The sequence below is a fragment of the Giraffa tippelskirchi genome, chromosome 6, assembly GCF_054371585.1.
Source record: "Giraffa tippelskirchi isolate mGirTip1 chromosome 6, T2T-mGirTip1v1.2.pri, whole genome shotgun sequence".
NCBI classification, from domain to species: domain Eukaryota; kingdom Metazoa; phylum Chordata; class Mammalia; order Artiodactyla; family Giraffidae; genus Giraffa; species Giraffa tippelskirchi.
The window spans coordinates 9,855,831-9,872,870 of NC_137280.1; the positions used below are offsets into that span (position 1 = coordinate 9,855,831).

Genomic DNA, 17,040 nt, shown 5'->3' on the forward strand with positions numbered 1-17,040 from the left:
AAATTGGGGAGGAATCAAGATTAAATCTCCAAAGTTTCATTATAGACTTGTTTAGTTTGGGACACTTAGGAGACAAAATCAAAGATATTAAGTAGGCATTCAGGTACATGAGTCTGGTGCCCTGAGGACAGGTCTGGGTGGAAACATAAATTTGTAGTTCCTTAGTGTTGTGTGATGTTTAAACCCATGGCCTTCAGGGAGACACATTCTGTACAGAGAGAATATAGATGGAGAAGCGGATGGGACCCGTGACTTGAGCCCTGGAGGGGTCCACCACTTCATGCCCTGAAGGAGGATGAGGGAGAATCAGAAGAGTGTGATGTCTCAGGGATCAAGACAAGAATATGTTTTAAATAATAAAGACTGTCAGATTAGAGTCAAGAGTGAGCTGCTGAGTCACCAAGTAACACCAGGTAGAGAAGAGACTGCTGGGTTTAATGAAATGAGGGTCAAAAAAGTGAGATGTAGCAGCAGAAACAAATAACTGCTTGGGCTAGATTTTTTAATATCTGCAAGTCAATCCATGTGATACACCACATTAGCAAACTGAAGAATAAAAATCATATAACTGTACCAATAGATATAGAAAAAGTCTTGGATAAAATTTAATGTTGATTTATGATAAAAATTCTCTAAAAAGTGGGCATAGAGGAAACATACCTCAACATAATAAATGCCATATATGACAAACTCACAGCAAATATTATACTCAGTAGTAAAAATCTGAAAAAATCCCCTAAAATAGGGAATAAGATAAGAATGCCCACTCTTGCCACTTTTATTCAACATAGTATTAGAAGTCATAACCATAGCAATCAGATAAGAAAAAGAAATGGAAGAAATCCACATTAGAAAGGAAGAACTAAAACTGTCACTTTTTGCAGATGACATGATACTATACATCAGAAATCATGAAGATGCCACCAGAAAACTACTGGAGCTTATCAATGAATTCAGTAAAGTTGCAGGATACAAAAATTAATACAATAAATCTGTTGCATTTCTATACACTGTGATTAGTCACTCAGTCGTGTCAAACTCTTTGCAACCCCATGGACTGTAGCCCACCAGCGCTTCTCCAGGGATTCTCCAGAAAAGAATACTGGAGTGGGTTGCTATGCCCTCCTCCAAGCGATCTTCCCAACCCAGGGATCGAACCCAGGTCTCATGCATTGAAGACAGATTCTTTACCATCTGAGCCACCAGGGAAGCCCTTTTCTACACTAGTAGTGAACTATTAGAAGGAGAAATTAAGGATACAATCCCATTTACCACTGCGTCAAAAATAGTAAAATATCCAGGAATAAGCCTACCTTAGAAAATTAAAGACCTGTACTCAGAAAACTGTAAGACACTGATGGAAGATACTGAAGACGACACAAATAGATGAAAAGATACACCATGTTCTTAGATTGGAAGAATCAATATTGTTAAAATGAGCATACAACCCAAGAAGGCAATCTACATAATCAATGCAATCCCTATCAAAATATCAATGGCCCATCCCTACTGCCACAAATGGCATTAGGAGTTTAGGATTAACATATACACACTAGTATATGTGTGTATATATATATAATAATCAACAAGGACTTATACCACAGAAAAGTATATTCAGTGTTTTGTAATAACCTATAAGAGAAAAGAATCTGAAATGGACCAAAAATCTCTGTCAAAGCTTCCTGACTAATTCCACTGATTTCACTTCTCTCCTTCAAAGACCAGAAGTATAAAACTCTGCCTTTTAGCCATTTCATATTTATTGTCATTTGGACCACAGCAGTTCTTTTCTGGATTATGATAGCTATTGACTTGATTTTCTTTTTCTTTCAAAAACTTTAATATTTGAGAGCTATTGAAAGTGTTAGTCACTCAGTTGTGTCTGACTTTTTGCACCCTCATGGACTATAGCCCACCAGGCTCCTCTGTCCATGGAATTCTCCAGGGAAAACTACTGGAGTGGGTTGCAATTCCCTTCTCCAGGGATCAAACCTGGGTCTCCTGCATGGTAGGCAGATTGTTTACCATGTGAGCCACCAGGGAAGCCCATGAGATATATTAGAAATATATATTGTCTGCCCTACTCAGAGTCTTCAGAAGAGGCAGAGTCACAGTAAAATCAAAGCCAGTGATCAATCAATCAATCAATCAGTGAACCAGCCAGCCAAGCATCCTTAGTTGCGCTTAGAACCTCTAACTTTGCTTCCATCCCTGCTTTGGTCCCTGATTGTTTCCAGAAGCTGTCTGGCTCCCAGCCCTTTGGCTTTGCTTCCTTTTTCTGGGGATGTCCTCAAGCTGATTCAGTATGCTTGGTTTCAAGCCTCATCATTACTTGGTTTGCAAGTACCTTCTGGACTTTCCTGTTCCTAACTGTTTTTCCAACATCCCTCTCAACCCAAGTTTGTAGATCCTCTTAGTTTTTCTGTGTGAATAACAAATTTTTATTTTTTAACTTCAAGTTTATGTACACTTTATTGCTTTTTCTTATTTTATCATATTGGAAAAAAATTCTAGTATGATTCTTGATTCATAATGAAAATAATAGGCATCATATCTTATTTTTTGACTTGAACATAATTCTTTCTCCATCTTTAGTCAGTTAATACTGTAGATTATATACATATGCATAAAGATCTCAGTGTGATTCACTTAAAATATGATTTTTCATTTATTTTTTAAATTATTTATTTTATTTTTGACTGTACTGGGTTTCGTTGCTTTGCCTGGGCTTTCTCTAGCTGTAGCAAGCTGAGTCTGCCCTTAATTGTGGTGTGCAGGCTTCTCCTAACAGCGGCTTCTCTTGCTTTGGAGCACAGGCTTTAGGCACACAGGCTCAGTAGTTGTGCTATACGAGCTTAGTGCTCCATGGCATGTAGAATTCCCCCAGACCAGAGATCAACCCTTGTCCTCTGCATTGGCAGGCAGATTCTTACCCATTAGCAACACCAGGGAAGTCTTGATTTTGCATTTACATTCAAGTTCTGACACCTACCAGCTGTTATCTTGGACGACTTATGTAACCAACATATGTTCCAGTTTTCTCAGCTGGAAATTAGAGTCAAGAGTATAACTACTACATGCTTCACAAGATTGTCCCTAGTATTAATGAGATAATGCACAAAAAGCGCTTATAACATAGTCAATGCTCAGTTTTAATGTAGATATTAGTAGGGAATGGCAACTCACTCCAGTATTTTTGCCTGGAAAATTCCATGGACAGAGGAACCTGGCAGGCTACAGTTCATGGGGCCTCAAAGACTCAGCCATGACTGATCACACAAGAAGACCTTCATCATTGTAGACGGTGTTAGTTTATAAATGTCCTTCCTTGTATTGTCTGGATATAGTATCAAGCTTATATAAACATCACAAAAAGAGTTTCCAGCTTTTATTATGTACAAAAAAAAAATTGTATAAGATACAGGTTATTTATCCCTTCTAAGAAAATTCATCTGCAAAGTCATCTGAACTTTTCATGGTAGACTTTTGATTACTGAAATAAATTCCTTAGTATATTCAAATTTTTCAATAGTTCTTGGGTCCTCTTTGGCAATTATTTTTCACAAAATTATCAGATCTCTTCAAGAAAATCAGAAATATCAAGCGAACATTTCATGCAAGGATGGGCATGATAAAGGAAAGAAACAATAAGGATCTAAGAGAAGCCGAAGAGATTAAGAAGATGTGACAAGAATGCATAAAACTGTACAAGAAAGGTCTTAATGGCCCAGATAACCACGATGACGTAGTCACTCACCTAGAGCCAGATTTCCTGGAGTATGAAGTCAAGTGGGCCTTAAGAATCATTATGAAAAATAAAGCTAGTGGATGTGACTGAATTCCAACTGAGCTATTTAAAATCCTAAAAGATGATGCTATTAAGGTGCTGCATGCAGTATGTCAGCAAATTTGGAAAACTCAGCAGTGGCCACAGGATAGAAAAAGGTCAGTCTTCATTCTAATTCCAAAGAAGGGCAATGCCAAAGGATGTTCAAACTACCAAACAATTGAGCTCATTTCACATGCTAGCAAGGTAATGCTCAAAATCCTTCAAGCTAGGCTTCACCTATATGTGAACCGAGAACTTCCAGATGCACAATCTGGATTTTGAAGAAGCAGAGGAACCAGAGATCAAATTGCCAACTCACTGAGTCAAGGAGAAAGCAAGGGAGTTCCAGAAAAACATCTCTTTCTGCCTCATTGACTATGCTAAAACCTTTGACTGTGTAGATCACAGCAAACTGTGGGAAATTCTTGAATAGGTGGGAATACCAGACCACCTTACCTGTCTCCTGAGAAACCTGAGTGCAGGTCAAGAAGCAACAGTTGGAACCAGACATGGAACAAAGGACTAGTTCAAAATTAGGAAAGGAGTATGATAAAGCTGTATATTTTCACCCTGTTTATTGAATTTATAGGCAGAGTACATGATGCAAAATGCCAGGCTGGATGAATCCCAAGCTGGAATCAAGATTACTGGGAGAAAAACCAACAACCTCAGATATTCAGATGATCCCACCCTAATGGCAGAAGGCAAAGAGGAACTGAAAAGCCTCTTGATGAAGGTGAGAAAGGAATCAAAAAGTTGGCTTAAAATTCAACATTCAAAAAACTAAAATCTATGCACTGATCCCATCACTTCATGACAAATAGATAGAGAAAAAATGGAAACAGTGGCAAATTTTCTTTTCTTGGGCTCTAAAATCATTGAGGACGGTGACTGCACCCATGAAATTAAAGGACATTTGCTCCTTGGAAGGAAAGCTATGGCAAACCTAGACAGCATATTAAAAAATAGAGACATCACTTTGTCAATCAAAGTCTGTATAGTCAAAGCTATAGTTTTTACAGTAGTCATGTAATGATATGAGAGTTGATCCATAAAGAAGGCCAAGCACTGAAGAACTGATGATTTTGTGGTGTTGGAGAATACTCTTGAGAGTCCCTTGGACAGCGAGGAGATCCAACCAGTCTATCCTAAAGGAAATCAGTCCTGAATATTCATTGGCAGATCTCATGCTGAAGCTGAAGCTCCAATACTTTGGCCACCTGATGGTAAGAGCTGACTCATTCCCTGATGCTGGGAAAGATTGAGGGCAAAAGGAGAAGAGGGCAGCAGAGGATGAGATGGTTACGTAGCATCACCGACTCAATGGACCTGAATTTAAGCAACCTCCAGGAGATAGTGGAGTACAGAAGAGCCTGGCATGCTGCAGTCCATGGGGTCACAAAGAGTCAGGCATGATTTAGTGACAGAACAACAACAAATTTAATGAATTTCAAATTTATGGGCATAAATCTCGGATAGTTTTCTTTTGTGTTTTTCATCTCTATTGTAGTTATTCTTATGTGTTCCATTTTAAAAATTCTAACATTATTATTTCTACTTTCTTGCCTTTTTACTTGATTGATTTTTAGAATTTTCTTAATGTTATTAGTCTTTTCAAAGAAAATAAGCTTTTGCTACTGTCAGTCTTTTCCATTGTTTTAAAGGTATGTTTATTGCTCTAATTTATGCTGATTTACATTTCCATCTTTCTATTTTTTTTGGATTGACTGTGATGCCCTTCTTCTAATTTCTTAACTTGAAAGCTTATCTTGTTATTTTCTATTTTTCTTATGTAGACATATAAAATGAAAAATAGCCTTCAAGCACTAATCTAGCTTCATCCCACAAGTCTTGATGTTTGGAAGGTTTTTTGTTTTCCTTCTAAATACTTTTTAATTTTCATTATGATTCCTTCTTTAATCCACACATTATTTAGAAGTGTGGTTTCCAAATGTATGATATTCTTCTGGCTCTGTATTTATTTCCCATTTCTAACTCCTAATATAATTTCATCGTAGTAAAAAATGTGGTTTGAATTGTTCTGATTCTTTGGTATTTTTAAAAATTTGCCTTTTGGACAACTCTATGGTAGGTATTTGGAAATGTTCCATATATGCTTGACAAGGATATGAATTTCTGTATTTGTTAGTGAGAGGGCTCCATACCTGCTCATCACATAAGCCTTATTACCTGTGTTGTTCAAAGATTCTATCTTAAAAAATTCAGTGTGAACTGAATACTGTTCTACTACTATGTCTGTATGTTTAATATTATATTGTACCCAAGTTTCTTTTAGCTCATATTTATCTAGTATATAAGGCTTCCCTGGTGGCTCAGATGGTAAGGAATCTGCCTGCAATGCAGAAGACCCGGGTTTGATCCCTGAGTCAGGAAGATCTCCTGGAGAAGGAAATGGCAACCCACTCTAATATTCTTGCCTGGAGAATCCCATGGACGGAGGAGCCTGGTGGCCTACAGTCTGTGGGATCGCAAAAAGTCAGACAAGACGAGGGACTAACATTTTCAGTTTCATCTAGTATATATTTTTTATGGCTTTACTCTCAACCCTTTTTAATCATTATTCGTGATTTTGTCTTGTTCAGACAAAATAACATATGGAAAGCTATTTTCTCTCTTTGGATGATCCCTTGCTCTCTTTCATGTAGAGTAATGCAGATGGACATGGGCTTGGGTAGACTCCGGGAGTTGGTGATGGACAGAGAGGCCTGGCGTGCTGCAATTCATGGGGTCGCAGAGAGTCGGACACGACTGAGCGACTGAACTGAACTGAACTGAACAGGTATTATACATAATACTTCAACAATCACTTATTAAATGACTCACACACTAGACTCTACTAATGATACAAAATTGAATAAGATGTGATTTCTTTTCCTAAACACCTTCAAAACTAGTCTATAGACCATTATAAGCAGACAATTCCGGTAGTAAGGGCAAATGTGAAGACAATGGTATGCACTTGATAATATCTCATTTTGAGGCTAACTTCTCACTGTTTCCCTACAGTGTCTGGTGAAGAATCTTAGTAACTTTCATTAAAAAAGCATCTAGGCTCTGTGCACATTGATTGACATACGGAAGGCAATCAGCTAAGGTCCAACTTCACCCCTGTAGCCACTCTCTGGGTTCTTGACAGATTCATTTAGATGAACTTAGACATCCTTCAAAGTATCAGTGAACATAAGAAATAAAAATGCTCTTAAGCCACAATTTAAGAAGCAGTATATATGGTTTAACCTGATTTGTCTGGAACGCAATTACACAAAAAGATACAGTAGGATGTGTCCTGTGACTGGGCCATCATGCATGCCTTTGGGGACCTTGTGAAGCACCAACCGACACAGAAGTATGTTAATGGACCAATAACACATGCTTTGTCTTGTCCAGCAGCCATTAGAATCGCTATTTTCAGTGAAATATGTAAATATATATGTGTAAAGCCTTAGCATTTTTGTGATTAATAGTCATTTGGGGAGCAGTCATACTGCAGTATTGATTCTTTCAAATAAAAAAAATATTATTTGGAGACTTTAGGGGACACTAAATCATGCCAGCAGACATTTGTTCCGGGCCTACTCTGTGCAACATAGTTCCACATTAGATGTGTGGGCAGAGGGTACTGGAGGGGTTCAGACATCCAGGGGAGAACACCATAGGATACAGGAGTAGAGACAGGCGTGATGTGTCTGAGTTGAGGAAAGTCAAAGATTAGCATCAGCCTCACCAGGAGAGAAACCTGGAATAGATTCTTCCTCTAAACCTCTAGGAAGAAGGCTTCAAGACCTTCAGATGAGACACTGAGCCTCCAGGACCGTCAGAAAATAAATTTCTAATGTTTTAAGCCACCCAGTTTGTGGTGATTTGTGAAAGCAGATCTAGGAAGTGAGTAAAAGAGGGATTGAGTTAGATAGAAGGATGGTGAACTTGGAGGTGTTCTCTGAAGATTGGTGGCTCTTTAGCTGGTGCTTGTGACAAGTGACTAACCCATAAGCATTGGGCTGTGAAAGAGGGATTCTCACTCCTTTGGTGAACATGAATTGCTTAGGTGGGACGAAGACTCATGCCCTCCATTCCTAACTTTCAGTGAATAAAAGAATAAAATAATGCCATTTGCAGAACATGGATGGACCTATAAGTTATCATACTAAGTGAAGTAAATCAGACAGAGAAAGACAAACATCATATAATGTTGCTTATATGTGGAATCTAAAATTAAAGATACAAATGAACTTATTTACAAAACAGAATCAGACTCATGAACATAGAAAGCAAACTTATGAATATAAAAGGGTAAGGAGGACACTGAAGGATAAATTAGGAGTCTGAGATTAAAATATACAGATTACTAGATATAAAACAGATAGCCAACAAGGACCTGTATAGCACAGGAAACTATATTCAATATCTTGTAATAACCTGTAAAGAAAAGTGAAGTGTTAGTTGCTCAGTCATGTTCAACACTTTGCGACTCCACGGACTTGGACTGTAGCCCACCAGGCTCCTCTGTCCATGGAATCCTCCAGGCAAGAATACTGGAGTGGGTTGCCATTCCCTTCTCCAGGGGATCTTCTCGACCCAGGGATCAAACCCAGGTCTCCTGCATTGCAGGCATATTCTTTACCATCTGAGCCCCTAGGGATGCCCCATACACATCATATGTATATATGTATAACTGAATCACTTTACTGTACACCTGAAACTAGCCGAGTATTATAAATCAACTATACTTCAATAAAAATTAAAAATAAGTAAATAAATAAGGAACCCAGCGGTCAAGAAAAAAAGATGATAAACAAAATTCACAAGTTATTTTTAAGCTTACATGCAGTTTTATATTATAAAACAGTGACATAAAGTTAAAAATAATCTGGTACCTTTGTTACATTTATTGTGATAATACATTTTATTTAATAGAGCAAATGTATAGATAGCACATGATGAGTGAAGGCAGCATCTTTGGGCAAATAATGTGTGCGTGTGTCTGCTTTGTCTCTAGATGTATAGACGATTCCTCTGGAACTCACTGCAGGCATGCCTTCAAATGTAGTTATTGGAAAATTATAGACCAAAATAATGTTGATGCAAATGTGCAGAGCTACATATTGTAGGGTTAGCCAAACAACCGACATCTTACTAAAATTAGTAATGATGAGCTAAGCTAACAGCAATTTATAATTCTAAGGCAAGATTAGCATCAATTGAAAATCACAACAAACTCTTGATGTAATAATAACATTGTATCCTTCCCCCAAATTGTGAGAAATTAAATTGACTTGATGCCTATGCACCTGTGAAGAAGGAGCTGCCATTTGTTCGAATATTTCAGTATGTAACCAGATATTAATCAAGTGTCTTGTAGGTGCATCAAGCATTTTTCTTGATGCTGGGGACAGAACAGGGAAGAAAACCAAGTCCTTTCTCTCACAGAGCTTACATATTTCTGAACATGTGCAATACGTATTCAACTTTGAGACCTTAGTGAACTCTGGCAAATCTAATCTTGTTTTTGATATTGAAACACTATAGGCTTCTGTCACGTAGTCTTAGCCATATATAAAAGAGAAATCTAAAGATTTACATATCATCCACACTCTGAAAATGTCTGATATTTTTGGATCAGTCTATAGTCATTTAGGAGGGTAATTGCTGCTCACCCATGGGCCACACATCTTAGTTAAGAAACACTTATCTAAAACATAGCACCTAGATCCTTGCAGATAACTGCTGGCGTAACGTGACCTTCAACTTCCTGAAACAACTCGATATTTTCTTCCTCTTCATTGGAATACAAGCAAAACGTCAGCCTCATTCTGATCGATTCTGCTTTCGTGGGTAAGGGATGGTAGAAGTATAATTTGTTCCTCTTTAGAGTGCCTGGAAAGGAAACTAGAAGTTCAGTCTGCCTCTTCTGTTGGGACACACTGGACATACCAGACCCTGCCAGCTTCTCCAGCTAGTTCCTGCCCAAGCAGACATGGAAGTTTGCTTCATACTGGAGTCTAAACTATAAGGTTCAAGTGGTTTCTAATGTACCTGATTACCTACCTTTTATTTATCTGGAGTCTTATGTGTTAGATCTGTCTTATTCCTATTTCAGTCTGAAAGGAAATCAACCCTGAATATTCGTTGGAAAGACTGATGCTGAAGCTGAAGCTCCAATATTTTAGCCACCTGATATGAAGGGCGGACTCATTAGAAAGGACCCTGATGCTGGGAAAGATTGAAGGCAAGAGGAGAAGGGGACAACAGACGACGAGAAACTCAATGGACGTGAGTTTGACCAAGCTCCAGGAGATGGTGAAGGACAGGGAAGCCTGGCGCGCTGCAGTCTGTGGAGTCGCAAAGAGTCGGACATGACTGAGCAACTGAACAACAACAACAAATTCCTATTTCAGATTTATCCGGTTCACTTATTCAGCCTTCTCGGGTGTCAAAGTTTAATTTTGTAACAAGTGAAAAAGATTGACTGCTATTTGTAAATAAAAAGTTAGCACATATCAAAATTTCTTTTGACTTGTTAATGAGGGAACTAGCAGGCTGGTAAAGCTGGTTCAGAGGCAAATTTGAGTAAGTCACATTTAAGTAAGTTTGCTAAGTAAGAGACAAACCTGGTTAATGTCCATCAGGACAATAAAATAACCTTTGGGGTTAATCTACCCTGTGGACAGAATCATTTACATGTCTCTTGAAGAGACTCTCCAAGTTGACATATCTTCACAGAGTTTGGGCCCTAACCAGCAGTAGACAGGAGGTAAAACAAAGATTTTACCTTTAAGGAAGCCTGTTAAACAATGCTCCAGTATAACAACGTGAGGACTTGCATATGCCTTATCTCCAAAATTTAAGTAATCTTTGCTAACACAGGGCTTTGCTTTTTTAAAGACCACAATGACCAAGCAATTTTAAAAATTTATACGCATATTACTATGTCTAATGCTTGTCTACTGGCTATATTTTGAGTACCCATTTAACACCCACTGTGATATCTTTAAAACCCTTGGCTAAAACATAAAGCCTTCCCAGACTTACATAATATACTGCTATGGCCTGTCTCTTTCTCTGGTTCTCTTTCTGTGTGTGTGTGTCTGTTTGTGTGTGTGTTTACCTCTTCACAGAAGGAGCAATATATGAGGTGATGAGATGGATTTGTCTCATGCTAGCATTATTGGTTCCAAGTCCCCTGTCTTCCGTTTAAAATTGCATCCTCTAGGCGGAATAATCTGCTGGATAAGAACATGAGCTTTGACTTCAGAAAGCTTTGAGTAATAGTTCTGGCTCTTTTATTAACATTGTCTTCTGGCAAGTTAGTTAACCTTTCTGAATCTCAGTTTCTGCCTCTCTAAACTAGAAAAACAACACCTACATTTGTAAGGCTAATGCAAAAATTGCATCTGAAGACCTCAGAACAATTCTGGCACATAGGAAACAGTATAATACATATTAGCTGTTCTTCTCTCTCCTAAACTTTATAAACCCATTCACCAAATGGAAAAAATAGTACACCAGGGTCTTTAAGATAAAAATGTATATTTTATATGGATGTTCAGTGTAATTAAGACAACCACATTGCTACTCAGTCTAATATTAGCAATTTTTTTCTTTTCCTTAATTTATCTTTTTTTAATTGAAGAATAATTTCTTTACAATATTGGTTTGATTTCAGCCTTACATAAGTGTGGATTAAGCATATTTATACATGCGCCCCTCCCTCTCGAGCTTTTCTCCTACCTCCCACCCTTGATTTTTGGTTGTTTCATTGTATTCTGCTTATTTAGCTGTTTGTTTTCTTTGATTCTGTAGCTTCGCCATGAATCTGGGTCCATAAAATAAGTGCTGTGATGACATCAAATATCTCTTCAAACACACTAGAAGTTCACAGTTACATGTGGCTTTAATAGTCACTAGTGGTCACTGAATTCTAATCCTCACTGTTTCTGAGGTAGTAACAGGGTGAAGGCATGATACCCTAGGATCTAATAGTCAACCAGGGAGTGTATTCTTTGTGTTTATTCTTAAAGTCGAAATATCAAGTTCTCTTCTATATGCATCTCGAGAGGCCTCTCAAAATCAGACTCGTGGGCCATCTGTTCAAATCTAAAATTTATTCAATCATTTTAGGTAAAGAGATATATAAATTGAAGTGGCATCTAGAAGAGACTCTCACTTCACTTTAACTTGTTCACGAGAGTGTTTACTCCTTTGGAACGCTTGTATCAGAACCAAGGTTGAATTTCCTAACTTTTAATTTCTATCTGGGCTTCACAGGTGGCACAAAGGTAAAGAACCTACCTGTCAGTGCAGGAGACCCAAGAGACACAGGTTTGATTCTTGGGTCAGGAAGATTCTCTGTTTTAGGAAATGGCAACCCCCTTCAGTATTCTTGCCTGGAGAATTCCATGGACAGAAGAACCTGGTAGCCATGGGCTACAGTCCACAGGGTCACAAAGAGTCAGACACAGCTAAGTAACTGAGTGTGCACAATTTCTATCTGTAGCCTGCCCCATGGATGAAGAAACACTAGATGCTAACATTCTAGCAAGATACAAAGTGAGAAAAATCGGTTACAGATACATAAAGAAACCCATTGTCCTCTGAATTATTTCATCAACAGTTGAGGAAGTGTAGGAAAGGTAGAGAATTGCTCCTTTTAGCCTGAGATTTAACCAAAACACCTGTCACCTGGCTAGTGAACTGGTTTCTGAGAAACCACTAGAAAAGGGAAAAGGAAAAGAAAGAATAAAATTCCATTACCCAGTCTACAGGTGCAGGGGGTACTGTATCATTTGCTTCTTCTATGGATTTTTTGTTTTTGTTAAATGAGATGAAAGGCTATATAAAACACTATAAAGATGCGATGTGTTACAATTATTCCCACAGATTAATATTAAATCTGGAGAGGTTAGATGTATAACTGTGCATTTTCACTGATGCTCTTGGCAGATTCTCTCTGAAGCAGCAATAGCCGTGACATCCATGTCAGCACACATTGCTGTAAACAAGGAAGGCCTGCCTCAGAGTGGGGTTGAGAGAATTGATGCTTCACTCGAGTGCTTTGAGAGGCCAGGATCAAAAGCACTTTTAAGCATATCATATAATTATCATCATTAAGAAACATGAGGCAAGGAGTCCTAAACTCCCAAATTTTCAAAGCAACAAAAGCAGCACAGCTTTAATGGGACTTTGAAGTCAGATAAATCTCCAGGTATTTTTATTATAGAAACTCACAACTAATTAAGGAAAATTCTATCTGGGCCAGTGTTTAATTATGTTTGCTTGTCTGCCTGTGTCATGTACTGTGTTCTGAAAGTAGAAGGGTGTCAATTGGATTGTACCAAAGACTGTGCTGGGACTAGTCAACAGCATCTATTTTGAACAAAGCACACCAGAGCAGGGTTTTGATCTCTTTTGTCTAAATAGATAAGTTCTTAATAAGCATTGATGATTTTTGTGATTGTCCACAGAACCCAAAGGTTAGCCAGAACTTTCACTACAAAAATTACATCTGCTTTATATTACAGGTACTATATTAAGTCATGAAATTAAAAGATGCTTGCTCCTTGGAAGAAAAGCTACGCCAAACCTAGACAGCATATTAAAAAGCAGAGAAATCACTTTGCTGACAAAATTCTGTACAGTCAAAGCTATGGTTTTTCCAGTAGTTATGTACAGATGTGAGACTTGGACCATAAAGAAGGTTAAGCACCAAAGAATTGATGTTTTCAAACTGGTGCTGGAGAAGACTCTTGAGAGCCCCTTGCACAGCAAGGAGATAAAATCAGTCAATCTAAAGGACATCAATCCTGAATATTCATTGGAAGGACTGATGTTGAAGCTGAAACTCCAATACTTTGATGTGAAGAAACGGCTCACTGGAAAAGACTCTGAAGATTGAAGGCAGGAGGAGAAGGGGGCCACAGAGAATGATATGGTTAGATGGCATCACTAAATCCATGGGCATGAGTTTGAGCAAACTCAGGGAGATAGTTAAGGACAAGGAAGCCTGGTGTGCTACAGTCCATGGGCGCCACAAAGAATTGGACCAGACTTAGCAACTGAACAAAAATTTAGTCATTTACATGGGGAGATGATTGAAAACTCTATCTGATAGTAAAAAGAAAAACAAATGGCACTAAATATATCACTAGAAGAGGCTATTTATTTAAAAGATAGACCAGAACTCATAAATTGTTGCCCAAGAGCCAGGTCTTACCTAAAGTTTCTTTTTTTGGTATACAACATGGTCCATACTGTGGCTTTCCTAAAAATTTAAAATCATAGACAGCATTCAAGTATTAGGAAATATCCCAAAACATGTAAATTTCCTGAAATTTTTAAAACTTTGGAAGGTGTAGAAATAGTGGGCACACCTGGCAACCATGGGCTGGTTTTGTCTTAGGAGAAAGATTGGCTGGTTTCCCACAGACCCAACCATGATGACTGGATAAACTAAATGTAGTACATCCATACAGTGGAACATTATTCAGCCATAAAAAGGAGAGAAGTATTGATACATACTACGAATTGGTTGAACCTTGGAAACATTATGCTATGGGGAGGATAGTAGAGAGGGAAGACTACCTATTGTATGATTCCATTCATAGGAAGTAACCAGAAATGGGAAATCCATGGAGGCACAGACAGCATATTTGTGGGTATCAGAGGCTAAGGGAAAGAGGAAGTGGGGGGTGACTGTTGAACAGTTATGGGGTTTCTGTGTGGGAGGATAAAAGATGTGCTGGAACTAGACAGCGGTGATGGTTACATGTTATTGTTTATGTACATAATGCCATTGAACTGGATATTTAAAAATGGTTAAAATGGCAAAATTTTTGTTTTGGGTATTTGAAAGTGAAAAGTGAAAGTGAAGTTGCTCAGTCATGTCCAACTCTTTGCGATCCCATGGACTGTAGTCTACCAGGCTCCTCCATCCATGGGATTTTCCAGGCAAGAGTACTGGAGTGGGCTGCCATTTCCTTTGGGTATTTATAGTCTAACAAAAGATCACAAGCTACCCATCCTCACAGTGTTCAGGACTCTGGGAAGACATGATTGATATGGCAAAACACACGAGCCCTACTGGCCACACACCCCTTTGGCTGGTGTGAGTGGAAAAGAAAATGGTCTGAGTTGCTCCAATGCCTCTCTGTGCCCCACTTCTGGAATGGCAAAATTCCCTAAAGTTTACTACATGTGGCCACGTCCTAAGCCTCTCCACCAGCAACGTGTGCAACAGGACTCAAAGGCTGGTGGCCTATGTGGTAAAAATCCGCCTTATTACACAGGGCTTCCCTGAGGCTGTTACAGATCCCTACTCATGGGGGTTCCCTTGGCCTGCCACTCTAGGCCAGCTGCTGAAAATTACCCCAAATTCAATGCCACATCCCATGACTGGTCCCATAGAAAGGAGCCAGCATCGTAGAATCTCAGCACAGAGGGTCCCCTAGCTGTAGAAATTAGAATATTTACATCTCTGTTTTTTTTTTTTTCATGAAAAGAGGAAACCCCAAGTTATGAAAATACAATAACATAGCTTTTTATTGAGCATCTATGAGCAGTGCCTGGCCCTATTCTAGGCACTTTACTCATTTAATGTTCAGAATGACTCTGAGAGGTGCTTTATAGACAAGATAGGCCCAAAGCCCTTCTGGAATTTGCCCAGTGCCCTCTAGCTACCAGTATACACCCTGAGACACAATGCAGAGAGCATGTCTCCAAAGCCAGTGCCCCAGGCACTATACTCTTCCGCACAGTGTCCTAAACACTGTACACTTCAGCCGCTCTCAATTACCAGCTGTCAGATACCCCTGCAGAAGAAAGTCCAGAAGACTTACTAAGGGTTTTCTGAATTTCTCCTGGGGAAGTAAAAGAAGACAGCCTGGGATCTCAGGCAGGCGCTGGTGAGGGGGTCCCTGGGGAGCTGGAGCCTAAGGGACAGACACCCACTTGAAGAGCACTGACTTCCAGGACCGTGTTCTCTCGGTCAGGAATTAGAAGGGAGCACTCCCCACTGTGTGGGCCCTGATCGTGAGGAGCCCGTGGACCAAGAAGGCTTTGCCTGGCCTCCAACCCTGGCATGTCTTGGCCGCCCAAGGTCCAGTCTGCACATCCTGGTTAGGAGACAACTGTGTCTTCCTTGATATTTCACAGCCTCCATGGCCATGACCGTGGATACCGAGCTCCCCGTATCACCAGCAGAATGAATTACATCGTGGCCAGCAGGGCCAAATTCTTGCTATGAACACTCTTTTTGTTTCAGCAAAATATCATCAATCACCTAAGTTAATGTTAAGTTAGATTGCTCAGATTTTTTAAGTTTGGTGTATCTTTCATTTGAGAATTCAGTTTGATTTTATAGCTTTATTAGAGCCTAAGTATAAGAAATACAAAACTACAAATACTTTTTTGTATTCATGTAATAGAATATTAAAAAATAATTTAAGTCAACAATGAGGGTTCTTGTCAACTTTTTTCCTTTAAATGAAAGTTTCAGGAATATTTGATTTTACTAACTCCTCCCTTTCCCAGTAGTAAACCTCCACATCACTTACAAAGCTTTTTTTTTCAATGGAAAAATAATTATGCTAAACTAGTCATAAGTGTAATTAAGTTAAACTAGTCATAAAGAAAGCTGAGCCCCGAAGAACTGATGCTTTTTGAGCTGTGGTGTTAGAGAAGTCCCTTAAGAGTCCCTTGGACTGCAAGGAGATCCAACCAGTCCATCCTAAAGGAGATCAGTACTGGGTGTTCACTGGAAGGACTGATGTTGAAGGTGAAACTCCAATACTTTGGCCACCTGATGCGACGAAGAACAGACTCATTGGAAAAGACCCTGATGCTAGGAAAGATCAAAGGCAGGAGGAGAAGGGGACGACAGAGGGTGACAGTTGGATGGCATCACTGACTCAATGGACATGAGTTTGAGTAAGCTCTGGGAGTTGGTGATGGACAGGGAGGCCCGGTGTGCTGCAGTCCATGGGGTCACAAAGAGTCGTACATGACTGAGCAACTGAACTGAACTGAACTGAGTCATAAATGTCTCTCACTGGTTTCCATCTCAAGAAAGTCTCCAGTATAATTAACTCTCAATTTTTGCTGATTTAACACCAAAAACCTTGAGACCATGTTCTTGCTTGTCTGCTTCCCTGATGCTTTGTGGGCTGTTGATCAGCTCTTCAGTCCAGTGTAGTTCA

General features: G+C 39.1%; 1 long non-coding RNA gene across 3 annotated transcripts in view; it reads right to left on the reverse strand.

Moving 5' to 3' along the window:
* The window catches only part of LOC145509020 (uncharacterized), a 63,808-nt gene extending 51,421 nt beyond the window's left edge, over nt 1-12,387 (reverse strand). For 2 of the 3 annotated variants that reach the window (XR_014055790.1, XR_014055788.1), the window contains exons 1-2: nt 12,140-12,387; nt 10,956-11,073 (exon numbers count right to left, since the gene is read on the reverse strand). This is a non-coding gene — a long non-coding RNA (uncharacterized LOC145509020). The remainder of the gene's footprint in view (nt 1-10,955; nt 11,074-12,139) is intronic. The other variant, XR_014055789.1, reaches the window with a different exon arrangement.
* Between the last annotated feature and the right edge of the window lie 4,653 nt (nt 12,388-17,040).